The sequence below is a fragment of the Leucopleurus acutus genome (genome assembly GCF_964270905.1).
Source record: "Leucopleurus acutus genome assembly, chromosome: 18".
Taxonomy (NCBI): Eukaryota; Metazoa; Chordata; class Mammalia; order Artiodactyla; family Delphinidae; genus Leucopleurus; species Leucopleurus acutus.
In genome coordinates this window covers 46535998-46558489 of record NC_139160.1, presented here as the reverse complement: position 1 = coordinate 46558489, position 22492 = coordinate 46535998, and the positions used below count along the sequence as shown (strand labels likewise).

Sequence of the window (22492 nt, the reverse complement as noted above, 5' to 3'; positions counted from 1 at the left end):
ATTTTTTTCCTCTTTCCTTTACAACCCCTAACGAGTTTGAGGCTAAAGATTTGCTGTTTTTCTAGGACAAGAAATGATTTCTATTTCCTTCTCAAATAAACTACATTTACAAGTTCTATACATTATTTTTTCAAATTAAGATCTAAACATATTTATTTTAGCACTGCAATTTTTTTTTTTACAAATTAATTAGTTAATTCATTTGTGGCTGTGTTGGGTCCTTGTTGCTGCGTGCAGGCTTTCTCTAGTTGCAGTCAGCGGGAGCTATGCTTCGTTGTGGTGCGTGGGCTTCTCATTGTCGTGTCTTCTCTTGTTGCGGAGCACGGGCTCTAGGCGCGCAGGCTTCAGGAGCTGTGGCACATGGGCTCAGTAGTTGTGGCTCATGGGCTCTAGAGCTCAGGCTCAGTAGCCGTGGCACATGGGCTTAGTTGCTCTGCAGCATGTGGGATCTTCCCGGGCCAGGGCTCGAACCTGTGTCCCCTGCATTGGCAGGTGGATTCTTAACCACTGCACCACCAGGGAAGTCCGTAGCACTGCAAGTTTTTTGGTCTCCCTCTCACAGGGGAAAAAAAATAATGAGTTACTAGCAGCCTCGAAGCTGAAGGTGGAGAGAAGGGCAGGATGGGTATAGTGGAAGGTAGAGAGGAAGGCAGAAAGAATCAAAGGCAGAAACATTCATTGTGAAAATGATCAACCATGAGGTCCAGGTAGGTGAGGAGGAAAGTGAAGCCAAGAGGTGGCTGACCAACTGTTAGAGGATATCTGCACACAGTTTGAGGACCACTTTATAAAAGCTATGTAAACTATTCATCTAAATTATACTAGACATTTTTGTTATGGCTGCATTAAGTATAGCCCAGGAAAAAATTCCTCAAAGAATAAGAAATGAATAGTGAAAGGAAAGAAGACTTTTTTTGGACACACTTCATTGCAGTGAAAGGAGAGCCATAAAGAAAAAAATACCATAAATATTTTCTATAGTTTGGGTTTTAGTGTCCTTTTTCCTTGCTTTGGTAATCATTCTTTAAAATCTATTACAATGTCACTGGAATCTTATTACTCTACTAAGTTACTTTATGAACATTCAAATATGCAGCTGGACAAAAATAAAACTAAGTCCTACTTACCTGTACAACCAGTTTCACTAGTTAATTAAATCAAACAATTGCCTTGACTTTGTTTTTACAGAACTGACCCTAACTGAATAAACTGAACTGGCAAGTTGTTTTGTGTTTCGAAGTGCAGAATAGCCCGGGGTGCATGTGGGGGGATTGGGTGGTGTAGGAAAGAACTAAGGGCATTTTCAAATTGTAGTCAGCTGTAGTCTAGAATGAGCCATGTTTAAACTTATCAAATCTGACTTCAGTTACATAAAAAATATAACAGCAGGCATTAGTCTTAATTATTTTAGTTCGTTTTTTTCTCATTACTGCAATTACATATATTAGGTTTTAGTATTATTACAAAATTAAGGGTCAAAAGCCTTACTTTCAGAATGTATTTCTACTATACAACCTACAAACTTCTCACTCTCTAGATAATAAAACTTCTATAGTGCTGTCAATTTTAAGAATGTTTCTTTATAAACTTGTGAGCGTCTAAATCCCCCAAATTTAATTTAATAACTCAGGGAAAAGTACACGTATATTTTTCAGTGAAAAGTGATGCTAATATCTATTTTTGAAATCAGTGTAACTTAACAGAATTTAATTCCTCCAATATGGTTAAAAAATCTTTCTGTAACTATAATCATTAGTATTAAAAAAAGTTTCACAATCGCTCACTTTGCCTATTGTTAGTAATCTTTTCCTTATAAAGCCCTAGTAATTAGTGACTCAGGAATCATATACGTAATGAATGATGCAGGACCAAACCCATGATATAACATTTTATAGAATCGTTATTTCTCCTTTGTTTCAGTAAACTGTACACATGATTCAGAGAAAAGCAACACCTGATTATAATACATATGTTCTCTTAAAGTTAAAAGACATATGAAGGTGACTACAATTTGTTGTGTTTTTCCTAAAAGTGGGATTTTTTTTCTTGTGGAGTTTATTTTCAAAGAAACTCCTAGAAATGGTACTCTTCCTTACCAGGGACAAAACACATTCTGTTGAATGGAATTTAACATTGAGTTGCTTTCCGTGTATAAAATATATACAAGTGACACCTTCTAGTAGTGGTAATTAGTTATGCTGAAAAACCCACATATCCTGTTGCCTGATCTTTCTGACTGTGCCATGGAATGGAAAATGCCTATTTGAGGTCCAGTAGGGGGCAATACTTTGGTACTACTTTTCTGTGTTCTCAGTCCACAGCAGTAGTTCTCAAACCCAGCCAATCATCAGAAGCACTGGGGGAAATGTTAAAAAGTGGATTTCTGGGCTCTGCCCCAGTCCCAGTGAATCAAAATTTCTCAGGGTTGGGCCTTAGATTCTGATGATCAGTCCAATTTGGAAGGCACAGCTCTTGTGGTCTTGGACTTGTTATAGGCCACTCCATTCAACTATTCTAGTAGGTTTAAAAGTACTGCACATAAACCATCTCACATGCTGAATTTGCCATCCTCCCCATTAACACTGGCTTCTTCTCCTAGGTCCCTATATGGTTAATGACATCATCATCTTCAACAGGGGTAATATTTAATGGATACAAGTCAACAAATTAGGATGTCAGCCTTTGCACTGGGGCAGGATCCTGAAGAAACTCTGTGGTTCTAGGTGTTACTTTTTTGTTGCCAGAAGATGGGGAGGTCTAGAAGATCTTAGGAGAGGGACCAGGACAGACAGGATAGTGGTGGCAGAATGACACTTGTGGGCTGAGGGCAACATCTGTTTTACAAGTGTTTGTGCAAATATTCTATTATTTTAATAACCAAAAGCAAGCACATACTCATTGATTGTCAACCCTGCGCTGGTCCTGAGTATGGTCCAGATAATAAGGAGAAATTCATGACAGGAGGATGTTAAAATATTTGAAAGTAATCAGCGTGGAAGTGATGACTGAAGTCATAGGAGTACATAGGACGGCAGAGGATTATTTCTTTTCTGTATCACTTTTATTAGAGTCACAAGAATAGCCTGTTAAAAATGCAGATTCCTGGGCTTCATTCTGGACCTACTTAATCACAATCTCTGAGGGCAGGATTTAGAAACCTGCATTTTCAACAAAAATCTTAGATGATTCTTACACTCACTAACATTTGAGAACCACCACTGAGGTGTAAGAACAGAGCAAAGGGCAGACAATGAGGGACACCTACATTCCAGGTCTAGAAGAAGATGACTATATCAGCTAAGAAGACTAAAGAGCCATATGAGGGAGAACGGTGTTGCAAAGCAAAGAGAGGACAAAATTTCTAGAATACCTATAATATCTATAATGTCATGCCACAGATAGATCAGGGGACTGAGACGAGAATACTGACAATTAGGAAGTCATTGGTGATCACTGAGGAAGGGCATAGCTGAAGGAAGAGGGGAGAGAGCAGAAGGAATTAAGAACAGAGAGAACGGTTAAGTTTTGAAAGTTATGTATGTTAACACGCACACGAACATGCGCACTCGTGCTCATTTGTTGAAGAGGGACCACAGGGGAAAAAAAGTAAGGGAAGAGACTAAAAAATCCCTGGGTGAAAAAGACTCAAGGAAAATAAATTTAGATGATTTAATTGTAATAATGAAAAGATATATGATGGAATTGATGGTTTGGGGAAGTGGAAGTGACCTGCAATAAAGATAATGGGAAATAGGATAGATACAGAAAAATAAAAATACCGGGCAACAGGAATGAGGGCCTTGTTGATGTTCAACAACATGAATCTGTTATGCTTCCAAGCAGCAAAAGTAACAAATTTCCACAAGAAATTTTCAGTACGTTAACACAGAATCAAAGAATTTTCTCTCCTCTCCTCCCTTTTATTAAATGTTGATAGAGTAACTACCTGATTGTAAGATACTAGGCTAAAGGTGGGATTGTCAAGAAAAGCCTGATGGATGAATCTGGCAACGAAGCAATGGCGAGTGCTCATGAATGTAGTGCTCAGATGGTTGATAAGGTCCAAGGCTGGGTTAGGAGGCAAAGTGGAGCCAGGAGGGGCTTGACAGATTGGAAATGCGAAGAGTTTATGAGTCTGGGACTCCTAATGAGCACAAATAAAGCACAGATTTACTGGGAATGAAAGGACTGGTAGAGCTGGAAGGACTGGGAGAGCTGGAAGGACCGGTGATTAGCGTCAGAGAATGGAATTTTCAAGATCAAGTGCTTTAAATTTCTTTCCCCCTCAAAGTTGCCCCTGAGAAATTCATTTTAATGTGGTTCACTTGTACAACAATGCTGATGGGGAAGGAGGGATTTATAGTGTGATTTGTAATAGCTCTTGAAAGAAAAAAATTATAGTCATTTATGAATTATCAAGGCACACCAGTAAGGGAAAAAGTTTAAACAATTATATTATTTGTTTGATGTGTAAACAGAATATAATTTATAAATAAGTCATTGTTTTTCTTCAGTGCTGGCTGGCATTTGGTGCACACACGCGCACACACACACATTCATATGACCTGGTATGTGAACCTTTAAAAAGATGGCTTAAAGAATAAATTCTAGTATATTGTCCTGGATCCATGTAATTGAATTTTTTTCCAGAATGAACTATAACAAAGACATCTTGGTTTAAGCACTTGGCAAGGTTAGACACAGAGCTGTTACTACAATTAAAGTTAATGTTTTGTCCATGTAATGAATCAGACCTTTGTATGGTAAATATATGTTCATCATTACTAAAATAAAAAGGTTAATTTCTATATAATTCTACATCAGAACCTCAAAAAATAAGAGACAGAATGACAATAATTAATGAAAATTTATACACGTTAAGGGCAATTTCTGGTATTGTGTTTTGATTATGTCACATATTACCTATGAATACTGTTTGTTCCAACAGCCTCTTCACTTTAAATCTTTATGAAACTATCACCCATCAACAATTTAATTATTCCTCATGTCCAGTCACATTACATAGTGTGCATCCATAAAATATGTAACACTAACTTCACAAGGAGTGATGTACCACATGAAATACACAGACACACAGAGAAAAGGAAGTCTCTCCCAAATTCCTTAACATTACAAAAAAGTAAGTTCTGTTGTCTATGTCAAGAAGTTAATTTTTCTCTAGACAATGTTACTTTCCCGGGGGTATCTTCCTGCTACCAACAAAAATAGCTTTAAGGACTGCCAAATCGCACAAGTGACAAAAGGTGGCCACAGTTACCTTCACAGAAAAGTGAGTCACTGACATCTTCCTCACTCCTTCCTTTCCTTTCCTCCTATCTTTTCTCTGTGGTTCTCAGATTTCATTCTCTTTCATGTCTCTGTTTTTTTCTTTTGTTAGAGCAGTTTGAGGTTCACAGCAAAATTGAGCAAAAGTACAGAGAGCCCCACATATTCTCTGCCTTCCCACAACCCCACAGTCATCACCATTTGTTACAATTAATGAACCTACACTGACACACCATTATCACCAGAAGTCCACAGTTTACATTAGCGTTCACTCTTGGTGCTGTATATTCTATGAGTTTTGACAAATGTACACTCGTCCCTTGGTATCCACAGGGGATTGGCTCCAGGACCCCCCATGGATACTAATATCCGAGGATGCTCAAGTCCCTTATATAAAATATGATGGTTGGGTTTCCTGGATGGCGCAGTGGTTGGGAGTCCGCCTGCCAATGCAGGGGACATGGGTTCAAGCCCTGGTCTGGGAGGATCCCATATGCCATGGAGCAACTAAGCCTGTGCACCACAACTACTAAGCCTGCACTCTAGAGCCTGCGAGCCACAACTACTGAGCCCGTGTGCCATAACTACAGAAGCCTGCGTGCCTGGAGCCCGTGCTCCGCAATGGGAGAGGCCACTGCAGTGAGAGGCCCGTACACTGCCACGAAGAGTAGCACCCGCTCACCGCAACTAGAGAGAGCCCGCGTGCTGCAATGAAGACCCAACACAGCCAAAAATAAATAAATAAAATAAATAAATTAAAAAAATATATATGATGGCATAGTATTTGCATATAACCAACACATATCCTCCCATATACTTTAAATCATCTCTAGATTACTTAGAATACCTAATACAATGTAAATGCTATGTAAATAATTGCAAATACTATGTGAATAGTTGCAAAGACAATGTAAATACTATGTAAATAGTTGCTGGTGTGAGCAAATTCAAATTTTGCTTCTTAGAACTTTCCAGACATTTTCCTGAATATTTTTGACCTGCAGTTGGTTGAATCCGTGAATGTGGAATCTGTGGATATGGAGGACCAACCGTAATCCCATGTATCCACTGTTTATATCATAAAGAATATTTTCACAGCCCTAAAAATCCCCTGTAGCTCTGTCTATTATTTCCTGTCAACCACTGATCTTGTTACTGTCTCCATAAGTTTCGCCTTTTCCAGAATGTCATTTAGTTGGAACCATACAGTAAGTAGTCTTTTCAGAATGTCTTTGTCTGTTTTTAAAAGTTACTTTTTCTCCTTCTGCCTTGCTTTTGTTTTTTTTTTTCTGTATTAAATGTTACAAAACAATCTGTCTTCAAAACTAAAAGTAATCCACTCATTTGATCAAATTTCAATAGAACATTTTATTTGGAACTTAATATTTTACAAATGAGGAAAATGAGGCACAGAGGGGTTAAACAACTTACCCAACTTTTACAACTTGTAAGTTACCAAAAATGAGATTTTAACCCAGTGGGTCTGGCTCCAGTATCACGTGCTTCGCCAATATTCATCATTGCCTCTCGATAACAGAAAAGAAAGCAGTATTATGTAAGACTAGCCCAAAATGTGAAGAGATAAGAATTCCTTTCCCTTACCCTTTATTCCCAAAATAAAGAACGTGGACTAAAAGCTTGCATGTATATGCACACAGACAAACAGTAAAGAAATGTGGCCAATTTACCACAAAGAAATATGCTTCATAGCCATTCTTCCATGCTAAAAATATCTGATTGCTTGTACCCGGGCACCTCTGTTCATGTGGGACTTTCAAGCTAGAGCCACTTTCCTTGCTGCTTTGGTCACTTTCAGAAGATATACAAGAACCATGGCATTCATTTTATGTCTTTCTTGTGCCCATTTGGCTAGAACTATAGGCAGCAACAGTCGCTATCCTCTTTCCTGCTTTATTTTCTTCATACAACTTAAGTTCTAATTGAGAATATATTTTACTTGGAACAAATCCTTGTTTCTCCTCCCAGTAGAACATAAGCTCCAAAGGGCAGGAATTTTTGTCTGTTTTATCCACTGATTATTCCCAGGGCTTAGAACAGTGCCCAGCACATAGTAGGTGTTCAATAAATATTTACTGTAAGACTGAATTTCATATAAATACTACCTAACATTTGACAAAGTCACTTACTTAGTTTATTTCTTCTTTTCCTTTTTAATTTTTAAAAAAATTAATTTATTAATTTATTTATTTTTGGCTGTGTTGGGTCTTCATTGCTGAGCGCGGGCTTTCTCTAGTCGTGGGGAGCAGGGGCTACTTTTTTTTTTTTTTTTTTTTTGCGGTACGCGGGCCTCTCACTGTTGTGGCCTCTCCCGTTGCGGAGCACAGGCTCCGGACGTGCAGGCTCAGCGGCCATGGCTCATGCGCCCAGCTGCTCTGCGGCATGTTGGATCTTCCCGGACTGGGGCACGAACCCGTGTCCCCTGCATCGGCAGGCGGACTCTCAACCACTGTGCCACTAGGGAAGCCCAGCGGCTACTCTTCATTGTGGTGGCTTCTCTTGCTGCGGAGCATGGGCTCTAGGCACGCGGGCTTCAGCAGTTGTGGCACGCAGGCTCAGTAGTTGTGGCGCACGGGCTTAGCTGGTCGGTGGCATTTGGGATCTTCCTGGACCAGGGCTAGAACCCATGTTCCCTGCGTTGGCAGGCGGATTCTTAACCACTGCACTATTTAGGAAGTCCCTAAATAGTTTATTTCTTAGGCTGTGTTAAATGACATGGAATAGACTAAGACATTTTACAATAACATTACCTTCATAAATTTTTCCTACACAGTCCTTTCTTGTGTGAAGAGCCATAGGGATACAAATTTATTTGGGGGAAAAGTAACATCGTTTCTATAATGGAAAATCCTGCTATTTATTGGAGTTTGTCAAGAATAATGTCTGTGATTTAGTGATAAAAATGTTAAAACATGGATATAAGGCCTTCAAAAAAACTCAGTAAAGTGTAAAACAAGATTTATTTTAATAAGGGAACCACCATGGAATGAGAGGGTTGCCTTTTTGTGAAGATGAAGCCTGACTATTTCCCTAGATAAAGAAGGAAAATAGTGGGGTTCTCTGAGTCATGGTCATACATATGAATTATAAACAATTTGGAGGAGAGTTACAGACTGAAATTATTCATATTTGTAAATGGTACTAATTCCAACCAACGGGAGAAACCACAGTAAATTTGTTCAAGATTGTTCAAGGGGCAGTCTTGAACAAACTGAAAAAACAGATTGAAAAGGGGCAGGACAAAAATATGGAAACATATTAACAATTGCTTCACCATGACACTATTAATTCAAAATGAGAGATCAGATTAGCATTGCTCCTGGAGATGGTGGATACATACAACTGGGAAGCATTACAGGTTTTTATATGACAGTCACACCAGATGACTCCCTATCTCTCTAACATGCTTTACTCATTCTTACTTTTTCACCTTTCTTCTCTTTTCAACCCCTAAACTGATTTCTCAAGAAGGCTTCCATAAGGAGAAAAAAATGTGTTACATATCTGTCCAGATGAGTGTTTGCACTTTGTGGGTTGCAAGCCGTATTAAAAAAAACAAAAAAGAAACAGAACAGAATAGCGATGAATAGAAGGTGCTACACGTGGTAAGGGTATTCACTGTGATGGGAAAATCATTTCAGATACACACACATACCTATATACATATATACACACACACACACACAAGCAAATACACATACATACATATGTACTGGGTTGCTATGTAATATGCATTTCTTACTACAGGTCATGGTCAAAAAAATATGAAAGATATTTGTCCAGGTGGTAGTTACATCTTTAATTATAAAGGACCAGATTTATATTCAAATCAGTCCAAATCCAAATCAGTCTCAGGTCAACTTTGTAGCCAGTTTTCTGAGGGCTTGATCACTAAGTGAAAATTTTAGATCTGAAGAGTGAAGGGACCATGTGTTACAGTACTCAATATGCTAACTAGGCCAACAGCATATCCATCAGGAATCTGAATGAACTGAATAGACTTTGCATTTGAGTCACTTTTCTGATTCTCTGATTCTTCTCTGATACACTTGGCAATCTAATGAAGTCCACTCAGTCACAAGAACTTCTTTCAGGCCTCAGGAAGCCTGGCAGGCTGGTAAACTCATGGGTCTCACACTCTGAAGATTTCAGTTAGCCCAAGGAACATTTCTATGGTTTCACACCATAGTACCACTAGTATTAAGTAAGCACTCAAAATTGCTAGCCTTTATTATTATTATCTATTCACATAATTTGATTTTAATAAAGTATTTACTTAAATATTTGTAATGAAGACTATGTTATCAGTGCTGTTAAATAATGTTTATCTTAATTATTTTATTACATATTATTATTGCTTAACTCTTGCTTTTCTATATAATGATTCAACAAATTAGTTGAATTTTATCAGTAATTCATGTTCTCTAATTTAAACTGAACAATTCTGGTTAATTTGAAGTTTTTATTAGTTTTAAAATATGCAGTTTTGCACACTTCTCCTAAAATGCTAAGTTTGTATGCAATTAAATATACTTTTTCGGGCTTCTCTGGTGGCGCAGTGGTTGAGAGTCCGCCTGCCGATGCAGGGGACACGGGTTCGTGCCCTGGTCCGGGAAGATCCCACATGCCGCGGAGCGGCTGGGCCCGTGAGCCATGGCCACTGAGCCTGCACGTCTGGAGCCTGTGCTCCGCAACGGGAGAGGCCACAACAGTGAGAGGCCCGCGTACCATAAAAAAAAAAAAAAAAAAAATATATATATATATATATATATATATATATACTTTTTCATTTGAGAAGAGCAACTGATTACTCTTCAGAATTGCAGTTTTAATACCATGTACGTCTTCATAGAAATTAATTATCATTAACAAATCTTACTATATTGTGTTAAAATTCATTCGAATAGTTCACTCTGAATATTTCCATATAGGCAAAATAAGCATAAGTTACTCCAATTCTGGAACTACTATTTCTTTTAAAAAATGCCACCTTTATTAATAAAATACTTATTTCATCAATACCATGGCCAGGTGAAATATAATGACATATAGGACAAAAACCAAACAAACAACAAAACTGTCAGCATTTACTGAGTGATTAACATGTCAGCGTGCTAAATGCTTATCTTAGATTGGGTTATCTCTAATTCTTGGGGCAAACATATATACAGTATTACTATTCCCACCTTACAGGTTGAAAAATTGAGGCTTACAGAGGATAAATAACTTGCCTAGAGTCATGTAAGCCAGTCTGCCTTACTTGAAAGCCCAAGGCTTTCATAATCCAATGGTAAGTGAATATAGCAACATTTAAGCGCTACAGACATGTAAGACGTTCTTAACCTTTATTATATCTTTTTATTACTCATCTTAGCTATTGGTTTTATTTCCCTTTCACCCTAAAACAAAACAAAGCAAAAGAAAAAACTCCCCAGTGTTTTTAATAAAGGTTGATGATTCTACGGATCCCATGCAATTGGAGTATTTTTCTTCATGGTGGTGGTGGGTAGAGATGATATATACTGACTTCTGGTTCCATATATAACAGAAAGCATGTGGTAGAGTCTGTGATACTATAAGGTTTTCTTTTTTTCTCTGATTAGCAGCTCTGATTTCACTGTCATTCTTTGGCCTTCTTGGTTGGGATCTCCACTCTGCTTCAAGTTCATTCTAGTATACCTCAATACTTTAATATACTTTGTCCCATAAAAACCCAAAACTAATCCTTCAACAAATGTCTATTTACTACCTACCAGAAACAAGAAATGTACTAAATGGGAGAAATACCCAGACCAATAAAAACAGAGTCCCTCCCCTTATAAAGCTTATAGACAGCCATGTCAACAATTATGTGTGTGTGTGTGTGTGTGTGTGTGTGTGTGTGTGTGTGTATAGGTATATTTGGTATCATGGGGATACATAAGTCATTTTTACCTGGGGTTCAGAAAAGGCTTAAAAGAGTAGGTGATTACTTGAAATTGATCTTGAAAGACAAGTATCTGTGATTTAGACAAGCGTGTGCTGGGCAGACACCAGAATGTGCAAAAGCATGGAGACACAAAATAGCATAGAGTGCTTGGAGAATTACAAGTAAAGGACAAGTAGTTACGTATGGAGGGAGCATGGTGTAGTGAGTGAGTGTGTGTGTGTGTGTGTGTGTGTGTGTGTGTGTGTGTGTGTGTGTGTGATGTAAGATGAAACTGGGTAGGTGGGCAGGGGCTGGATAATGGACGGTCTTATATATCATTATTCTTAGGAAACAAACAACTCTGACTGTGGGAGAAACAAAATCAGATTTATATTTAGAAACAGCACTCTGGCAACAAGGTGGAGGGCTTAAAGAATAGAGTAAGGCCGAACAGATGGTTACTAAAATAATTCAGATGAGAGATGGTGTAAGAGGTTGTACCCAGTCAGTACCACTAACGCAGGAGGTTGAGTAGAGAGACGCTCAGAGATGATGTGAAAAGAGCGGGGAGGACTTGGTATTTGCTGAATACTCCTTCTGTACTCTTTGAATTATGATTATCTATACTTAGCCCATACACAACTGACTTAGTAAAAAAAGGTTAAAAAAAAAAGATTTATTGCGGGTGGTAGCTGAAGCCACAGAACAAGATGAGGTAAGACGTGCATCTTAGTAAGAAGAAAACAGTGCCAGGACAGAACTCGGGGGCACGCTGACAGTTATGGAATAGAGGAACAAAAGGAAACGAAGGAGACTGAGAAGTAGCAGGATAATAAAGTGGTGGGGCAGGAGCAAAAGACACATTACCTGGCGGAGAAGGAGGCTGCAAGCAAGGGCCTGGGGAAGGGAGGGTAACAGAAAATGAGGACGACAAGTAGGTTAGGGTCAAATTGGTCTTCTATGCCATGCTAAAGAATCTGGACATTGGGAGGCAATGGACATTTTAAAATAGGAAATCATGATCTACAGTAGGGAGGACAGTTCTGGTTGGAAGAAAGACTTTTGATGGACTGATGAATTAAACTGCATTTGCTAAATTTAAAAAATTGTAGGCAACACAGTACCTCATCCAAGTGTTTACTTTTTAAGCCTTGTATTTCTAATGGTGAAATAAAAGCACTGTTCTTTATTAAAGGAATTTTATGTATCAACAAGTTTTCAGGAAAACACCTTGGGAGGCAATGGGACCCAATAAATCACACTATTTTTCACCTTTCCTATGAAATGAAAATGGAAAGGTTTTCATAGGAAAGGTCATGCTTGCACATGCTTGCACATGAAGAAATTTGGTCGTAGCTGTTTATACTGTGATTTCAATTGAGTTCTGAGTATGGATAATCCTTCATAGGTTGCGTTTAGCCACCATTTCAAGTGTCTTCATAAAGATTACAACGTGATTTGGCATTGAAACAAAGTTTGTGTTAGAAGAAAAGCATAGAGAAAAAGTTGTGTAATGTATGATAAAAATCACTGCCTAAAGACTAAAGGAATGTTTGCCTAAAATTAACATTAAAGTGATAATAAAGCATTGCATCACAGTTTAACTGGCAGCATCCCCGCTTTTACTCTTTAGTACATAAAATAGTGGAGTTTTTTATTGTGCCAATGGAATGCTAGAAATATGGTGGGAAAGGCTGACCTTGAAGTTTTAGGGCTGGGGTTGGCACGTGAATATCCTCCTTTAAAACGCTGAGGCGGGGCTGTAGGAGTCGTGTGTACTATAGACTCCTTCCAAGGGACTGGGCTCACTGAGGATGCTGGCAGAACACTCCCTGCAATTACTAGCGTCAGGTAACTCAAAGGACAGAGGCAAATGTTTTACTCATCTAGATACTTATGTTTACTATGTTTGTGGAAATCATGTTTCCCAAGGTCACTAGTAGATACTAGAACACACAGGCAAGTATTACAAAGACTCCATAAAGCACGAACTCCTTCTGCCACATAATTTTTCCTTGTCTGAGCATACATTAGATACCCTTGCTATCTCCTTTTCTCAGTCTTGAAGCTTTCAAATCACATGTTATGTTTTTAGATGCTTCTGGATTTTTCCTATAGTAAATCCCTTTACTGGGATGCTGTAACATTTCCATATTCCTTTAATATACTTGCTCTTGATAATGAATAGAGAAGGTGAGGAAGAAAGGGAGAGAGAGAGGGAATACAACATGCACGCAGTAACTAATTCAAACTACAGAGGAGGAATATTAACTGAAAGGATCTCTTCCATCCATCCTAGAACCTCAATACCTCCTCTCCAATAATAACCAACATCAATGATTTCTTTTGGAGTGCATCACTCCAAGTATTTCCATGCATACATCATAAGCACATTTAGGTGTGTATGTATGGGTCTCCAAGTATATGTATGTATATACTTACTTGGCAGTTAGATTTTGGGTACAAACAATATTGTTGGAATGTAATCCTTGTTTACAGATACATTAGAAAAAATTTTACCACTTATTTTCATAATCTTTATAAATCTACCTATGTTTGGTGGATGGGTTAGGTCAATGATCGAGCTAATGAATCAACATTTATTTTATACCTATTATGAATTTGATAATGCGTTGGTTGCCAAATCTATGCCTTTGAAAAATCTTATGTGAGTTGGAATAAATCCCAACAATTAAAAAATACAGGGGCTTCCCTGGTGGCGCAGTGGTTGAGAGTCCGCCTGCCGATGCAGGGGATACAGGTTTGTGCCCTGGTCCGGGAAGATCCTACGTGCCGCGGAGTGGCTGGGCCTGTGAGCCATGGCCGCTGAGCCTGCGCGTCCAGAGCCTGTGCTCCGCAATGGGAGAGGCCACAACAGTGAGAGGCCTGTGTACCGCAAAAAACAAAACAAAACAAAACAAAACAAAAAAACATACGGTGAAAATTAGTTCCTCGCTTCTACTCCCAATCCCACTGGTACCACTGCTTGATGTCAGAGAGACAGACATGGATGGTCCTGGAGGCTCACTTCCTACTACTAGAATAGGCTGATAGGTGGTAAGTTCTAGAGGTTCCCTCTTCCACTGTTACACAGTCACCTAGATGCTCCCTACCCTCTTTCACTTTAAATGTGCACAGTGTTTGGGGATCTCTATCAGATCCCTTTATGTGGTGCATCCAGACCTTCTCTGCTACGCCTAAGCACACCTATCTGTGGGAAGATAACTTGGGTGATGGTGTATGCTCTGTTAATTCTTTGATTGTAAGTTTATCAAATAAAGCTGATTTTATATTCATAATGCGTGAATAGTGGTACTTGTAAGCCCCTGGCATGACAGTTGTATGTTTTCTAAACTTTTTCTCTACGTTTTTTTTTTTTTTTTTTTTTTTTTTGTGGTACGCGGGCCTCTCACTGTTGTGGCCTCTCCCGTTGCGGAGCACAGGCTCCGGGCACGCAGGCTCAGCGGCCATGGCTCATGGGCCCAGCCGCTCCGCGGCATGTGGGATCCTCTCGGACCGGGGCACGAACCCGTGTCCCCTGCATCGGCAGGCGGACTCTCAACCACTGTGCCACCAGGGAAGCCCTTTCTCTACGTTTTAACAGAAACACAACCCTACCCCCTACACACACACTCACATACACACACACACATTAAAACCCAGATGGAGGAACACAATATTATTCTGCAATCTTACTTTTAAAAAAATTTATCAAGATAGTATGAATGTTCTTTAAAGTTAGTACATAGATCTACTTTATTCTACCTATGCATCTTGAAGTCTCTCTTAAATCTAGCAATCTAAAGGAAACCATAAACAAGACAAAAAGATAACCCTCACAATGGGAGACAATATTTGCAAATGAAACAACAAAGGACTGATCTCCAAAATATACAAACAGCTCACGGAGCTCAATATCAAAAAAACAAACAATCCAGTTAAAAAACGGGCAGAAGATCTAAGTATACATTTCACCAAGGAAGACATACAGATGGCCAAAAGGCACATGAAAAGATGCTCAACGTCACTAATTATTAGAGAAATGCAAATCAAAACTACAACTAGGTATCACCTCACGCTGGTCAGAATGGCCATCATCAAAAAATCTAGAAACAGCCCTCTTGGTGCTGCTTGTGTGCTCGTTCGGTGCGGACCTGGTACCTCTTTTGGGAAGCGGCAGCGGAGGAGGCTCCGGCGCTCGCCGTGGCCGATGAAAAGTCCAAGGAAGGAGTCAAGACTGAGAACAACGATCGTATTAATTTGAAGGTGACGGGGCAGGATGGTTCCGTGGCGCAGTTGAAGATTAAGAGGCATACACCACTTAGTAAACTAATGAAAGCCTATTGTGAATGATAGGGTTTGTCAATGAGTCAGATCAGATTCCAATTTGACGGGCAGCCAATCAATGAAACAGACACACCTGTAGCTGGAAATGGAGGCTGAAGATACAATTGATGTGCTCCAGCAGCAGACAGGAGGTGTCTACTAAAAAGGGAACCTGCTACTTTACTCCAGAGTTTTGTTCCTCCAGACCAAGAAGACATTCTCAATTAGAAAACAGCAATTTGGTTCCACCACATCCTGGCTACTACAGTATAGTTTCTCTATTCTTTCATTTTTCCCCTTCCCCATTCCTTTATTTTTATACATAAAGTAAGTGGTATATGTGCACAAGCATATTGCTTTTTTTTTTTTAACTAAATGGCCAACGGTATGTTTTGATTGACATCAAATGGAGATGGAATGGGGAAAAATACTGGTTCTGTGAAGATACCCCCTTTTCTCCATTAGTGGCATGCTCATCTGCTCTTAACTTTCTTTTTAAAAAAATATTTATTTATTTATTTTTGGCTGCATTGGGTCTTCGTTGCTGTGCGTGGGCTTTCTCTAGTTGCGGAGAGCAGGGGCTACTCTTCATTGCAGTGCATGGGCTTCTCATTGTGGTGGCTTCTTGTTGCAGAGCACAGGCTCTAGAGCACAGGCTCAGTAGTTCTGGCACATGGGCTCAGTAGTTGTGGCTCACGGGCTCTAGAGAGCAGGCTCAGTAGTTGTGGCGCACGGGCTTAGTAGCTCCACAGCATGTGGGATCTTCCCGGACCAGGGCTCGAACCTGTGTCCCCTGCATTGGCAGGTGGATTCTTAACCACTACGCCACCAGGGAAGCCCTGCTCTTATCTTAATATTCCAGTAAGATATTTTGCTCTCACTGTTTAACAAAAAAAAGAACATAAAAATTCTTGCATACGTTGTTCGATTGGAGAATTTGAATGTCTTTCATTTATCATTGTAAAACCAAGGACAATTTTATAACTTTTTTGTACGTAGCTGTTACATGCAGGGCAATCTGTCTTTAAGTAGGGATAAATTACTCTAAAATAAATGAATCCTAGATAGTCTTCCCTTCAAGTCAAGCGTCTGTTTGTTTAAATAAACTTGTTTTTTTAAAAAAAATCTAGAAACAATAATTACTTGAAAGGGTGTGGTGAAAAGGGAACCCTCCTGCACTCTTGGTGGGAATGTAAATTGATACAACCACTATGGAAAACAGTATTGAGGTTCCTTAAAAAACTAAAAATAGAACTACCATATGACCCAGCAATCCCACTACAGGGTATATACCCTGAGAAAACCATAATTCAAAAAGAGTCATGTACCAAAATGTTCACTGCAGCACTGTTTACAATAGCCAGGACATGGAACCAACCTAAATGTCCATCGACAGATGAGTGGATAAAGAAGATGTGGCACATATATACGATGGAATATTACTCAGCCATAAAAAGAAATGAAACTGAGTTATTTGTAGTGAGGTGGATGGACCTAGAATCTATCATACAGAGTGAAGTAAGTCAGAAAGAGAAAAACAAAATACTGTATGCTAACGCATATATGTGGAATCTAAAAAAAAAAAATGGTACTGCTGAACCTAGTTGCAGGGCAGGAATAAAGAGATAGACATAGAGAATGGACTTGAGGACATGGGGTGGGAGGATGAAGCTGGGGCTAAGTGAGAGTAGCATCGACATATATACACTACCGAATGTAAAATAGTTGGCTGGTGGGAAGCAGCAGCACAGCACAGGGAGATCGGCTCGGTGCTTTGTGATGACCTAGAGGGGTGGGATAGAGAAGATGGGAGGGAGGCTCAAGAGGGACGTGTATGCATATGGCTGATTTGCTTTGTTGTGCAACAGAAACTAACACAGTATTGTGAAGCAATTATACTCCAATAAAGATCTATTAAAAAAAAATCTAGGGCTTCTCTGGTGGCGCAGTGGTTGAGAGTCCACCTGCCGATGCAGGGGACACGGGTTCGTGCCCCGGTCTGGAAAGATCCCACATGCCATGGAGCAGCTGCGCCCGTGAGCCATGGCCGCTGAGCCTGTGCGTCCAGAGCCTGTGCTGCGCAATGGGAGAGGCCACAACAGTGAGAGGCCTGCACACCCCACCAAAAAAAAAAAAAAAAAATCTAGCAATCTAAACTTTTGTAACAAATTACCTGGATTGCATTAAGTGCCTCCTAAGTACAAAACTCCAGGCAACTCAATCCATTTGGTCACTTGAGATTGTGCATGTCCTTTTCTAAATAAGTTTTCTAAAATTAAGTTAGCTATAACAGATAAATCTGTAACTGCTTACACTAGAGGACAAGGCCTTTGTGAAAAAGGGTGTATACCCTAAGAGGGCAAGACCATGCCTCCTTTGTTTATCAGTGGTTGAATATAGTGGGAGTTTGATAAATATTTACTGAATGACTAGAAAGAGAAAGAGCAAGAAATCTGGAGTAAGGAGGTGAAGGAAGACCAATTCACATTACTACCTGTTGGTAGTAATGTGGCATAATTTATGATTTAGCCTAGATTTTCTACTGTTTAATAAACTCCACATCGACACTCTTAACTAACTTGGTGGTTTCTTGAGAATTATGTGGACATATACATACACACAAAAAAGGAAGCCAATTAACTTTCTTCTCTTTTACACTGGGCCAAATAATGAAGCAATGGTCTGAAGACACTGGACATCAAGCATTGAAGGACAGTGACCCCTGAGACACGGGAAACAAAGTGAGCCCAGCCCCACAACTGCTCCAGTTTACTGCATGGAGAGAGTTTCCAGGCCATGGTGCAGGGAGGGAGAATCAAGGCAGAGCCTGCCAAACTCCTTGAATTAAGGAGCTGCTGTTAGAAGAAGAACTTAAGGTGGCTACAGTTCACATGGCAGAGTGCTGAATAAAAGAGCTGCACAGAGAAAGAACACTAAAATTTGAGTATTCACATGGGCACTGAACAGTGCATATGTGTAAAGAAGCTACGAGAGACTGAGACAGAACCACTGAAAAGATTAGGAGGAACAATCTCTGAAGATCACACAGGCCAGGAATTGTACTGTTCCCACCAGCCAAAGTAAGAAACCTACTAATTCACAGGACATGGGGTATAGTAACTAAAAGACTTTGGTCTCAGCAGTAGGGAAAACAATTAGCCTTAAGATGAACACTTCTTTGTTTATAAAAGCAAGACTTGAAAGGACAAAAAGTTTTCCAAGAAACTTAATCATGTCTGAGAAAAAAGCTTATAAAAACTTATAGGCATGCAAAGAAGCAGGGCAATATGCTATATAATGAGATAAATCAATATAATTGAAACCAATCAAGAAATGACACAATAACAGAATTACTAGATAAGGATAACAAAACAGTTATTGAAACTGTATTTCATATGCTCAAGAAATAAAGTTTGAAAAGGTTAAATAGAAACCTGGAAGATACAAAAGAGATCCAAATTGAACTCCTAGAAATGAAAACTATAATATCTGAGATGAAAAACATAGTGGACTGGATTAACAGTAGATTACATATTGGAGAAGAAAAACTTAGTGGAATTGAAGACTTAGTAAGAGAAACTATTCAAAAGGAAAGGCAAAAAAAAAAAAGGCTGCAAAAATTGAAAAGAACATCATTTGTTCTATTGTAGGACAACTTCAAGCAGCCAAATATATGTGTAATGGAGTCTCCAAAGGGATGAGAGAGGGTAGGACAGAAAAAACATTTGAAGAAAGAACGGCTGAAAAATTTCCAAATTTGATGATCTTACGGAGAAAAGAAGTTTGACAAATCTCAAGCACAAGAAACATGAAGAAAACAACAGCAAGCCACATCTTAATCAAATTGCTTAAAGCTAGTGAAAAAAAGAAAATCTTAAAGCAGCTAGAAAAATAAGACACATTACCTAGAGAGGAACAAAGGTACAGATGACAGCATATTTCTTGGTAAAAACAATGTAAACTAGACGAGAGTGGAGCAACATCTTTCAAGTACTGAAAAAGAGAGAGAGAGGGAAAAAAAGTCAACCTTGAATTCTTTACCTAGGAAAAATATCTCTCAAAAACAAAGACAAAAACAAACAAACAAACAAAACAAAGATGAACCCAGCAATTCTTAGGTGTATACTCAAAAAAAAATTAAAATAGGTAGTTAAGTATAGGGTGGTTGTCCTCAAATGTTCATAGCAGCACTATTCACAGCCAAAAGATGGAAATGACCCAAATGGCCATCAAGGGATGAACGGATAAACAAAATGTGATATATCTGGAAATCTGCTACAAGAGTAGACTTCAGGTGCTTGAGATTATACTACATATATCTTTAACTTATCACCATCCAGTTTCATGTCATATTTTACTACCTCACGTATAGTATTATACATTATACACAGTATTATACAGTATTATGTATAGTACATTATAGTGAGATGCTCACACCACCACACCCACACCCACACCCACACCCACACACACAAGGTAAGTATGTGAAGAGATAGGTATGTTAATTAGCTTGACTGTCGTAATCATTATATATATATATCATCATCTTGAACACCTTAAACATATACAATTTTTATTAAAAATAATTAAAAAGTAAAATGAAAAAAGCAAAAATAAAAATTCAAGTTGCAAAACAAACAAAAACTCCCAAAGGTGAAGGCCACGAAACTTAAGAAAAGACAGATAACTTCAACTTCATCAAAATTAAAAACTTTTGTGATTGAATGAACTAACAAGAAAGTAAAAGACAGCTCACAGAACGAGAGAAAATATCTGAAAATCATATAGCTAAAAGGATTTAATATCCAGAATATATAATGAACTCTTATGACTCAACAACAAAAAGACAAACAACTCAATTTAAAAATAGGCAAAGAACTTCAGCAGACATTTCTCCAAAGAAGATATACAAATGGCCAATAAAAACACAAGACAATGCTTAACATCATTAGTTATAAGGTTAATGCAAATAGAAATCACTACAAGACACCACTTCACAGCCACTAGGATGGCTAGAATTTAGAAAAACACAAAAAAATGAAAAATGAGCATTGGCGAGGATGTGAGAAATTGGAACCCTGGACATTGCTGATGGGAATGTAAAATGGTGCAGTTGCTGTGAAAAAGTTTCGTGGTTCCTCAAAAAGTTAAACAGAATTATTGTGTGATCCAACAATTCCACTACTTAGGTATACACCCATAAGAACTGAAAACACAGGTTCAAACAAACAAAAAAATTGTACATGAATGCTCATAGTAGCACTATGTATAGTAATCAAATGATGGAAACAATAAATGTCCATTAACTGATGAACAAAATGTGATACATTTGTACAATGGAATATTATTCAGTCATAAAAAGGGATAAAGTACTGACAGATGGTGCAACATGAATGAACCTTGAAAACATTACACTAAATGGGAGAAGCCAGACACAAAAGGTCACATATTGTATGATTCCATTTATATGAAGTATGTAGAACAGGCAAATCCATAGAGACAGAAAGCACATTAGTGGTTTCTAGGGGCTGGAGGGAGAGAAGACTGGGGAGTGAGTGCTTAGTGTGTACAGGGTTTCCTTCTGAGTGATGGGAATGTTCTCTAACTAAATAGTGATGATGGTTGTACATTACAAACACAACAAAAGCCACTGAATTGTACAATTTAAAATGGTTAAAATGGTGAATTTTACTCCAATAAAAAAGAGTGAACCCTTTCAGTCTATTTGGCCATAGTAGCATAACAAGAGGAATATGTTTTAATCTTTACTTTTGTTAAGAATAGATAGAAATGTAAAAAAAAAAAAAAAAAAAAGAGAAAAAACCAAACAACAAAACAACAAAAAGGTAAAATAACTTTTTGTAACATACAGAAGTGAAAAGAACTCATCACCAGCAGACCTGCTCTATAAGTATTGTTAAAAGAAGTAGATGAATCAGAAGCAATGTGATGCCAGGTAGAAATTTGGATTTACACAAAGGAATAAAGAACACAGGTCATGGTAACTATTTGGTTAAATGTAATACATTTTCTTCATATTATTATACTTCTTTAAAAGATAAAGTAAAAATGATAGCAATTTAATGTGAGGCTTATACATGTATAAATAGAATATGTGACAATGGGTGCACAAGGCTGGGTGGGGACATAGGAAAGTACGTATTATGGTACAGTTTTTAATCTATGCATGGGGTAGTAAAGTATGACATGAAACTGGGTGGTGATAAGTTAAAGATGTATATAGTATAATCTCAAGCAACCACTATAATAACAAAGAGCTACTGTCAATCAGCCAACAATGAGATAAAGTGAGATAAAGTGATAAAAAATATTCAGTTAATCCAAAAGAGGGCAAGGAAATAAAAGGGAGGGGGGAAGGATAGCTAGGACAAATAAAAAACAAATAGCAAGATAACAGACTTAAAAATAACCATAACAATAAACACATTAAATGTAAACGTTCTCCAAACTCCAGTTAAAAGTTGTATTTTGTCAGACTGGATAAAAAAGCAAGATACAATTATATATGTTGCCTATAAGACAACTGTAAGACATAAACAAGTTAAAGGATGGAAAAACACATATCCTGTTAACACTAGTCAAAAGATGTGAAACTTTAAAATAAAAACTAAAAAATAACACCACTAAGAGAAATTAAAGAAGATCTAAATAAATGGAAAGATATAATGGGTTCATGGTCATAATATTCATATTATTAAGATGCCAATTTTCCTCATTTCGTCCACAGACTCAATGCAATCCCAATCAAAATCACAGAGAGCTTTTTTTTTTTGTAAAAATGATTATAGAATTCATATGGAAATGAAAAGGACACAGAATAGCCAAAAACCTTTGAACCTGAACAGAGTTGGAGGACCAGTGCCACCTAATTTCAAGACATTATAAAGCTACAGTAATCAAGATGGTGTGGTACTGTCATAAAGAAAGACAAAG

General features: G+C 38.3%; 1 protein-coding gene and 1 pseudogene across 3 annotated transcripts in view; one reads left to right on the top strand and one right to left on the bottom strand.

Moving 5' to 3' along the window:
* PIBF1 (progesterone immunomodulatory binding factor 1) overlaps positions 1-22492 on the bottom strand; it is a 219319-nt gene that overhangs the window by 39481 nt on the left and 157346 nt on the right. The window lies entirely within an intron of this gene.
* On the top strand, positions 4019-15701 carry LOC309974929 (small ubiquitin-related modifier 4-like; annotated as a pseudogene). Its single transcript has 3 exons — positions 4019-4072; positions 15323-15569; positions 15639-15701. The product of its transcript is annotated as a small ubiquitin-related modifier 4-like (transcript).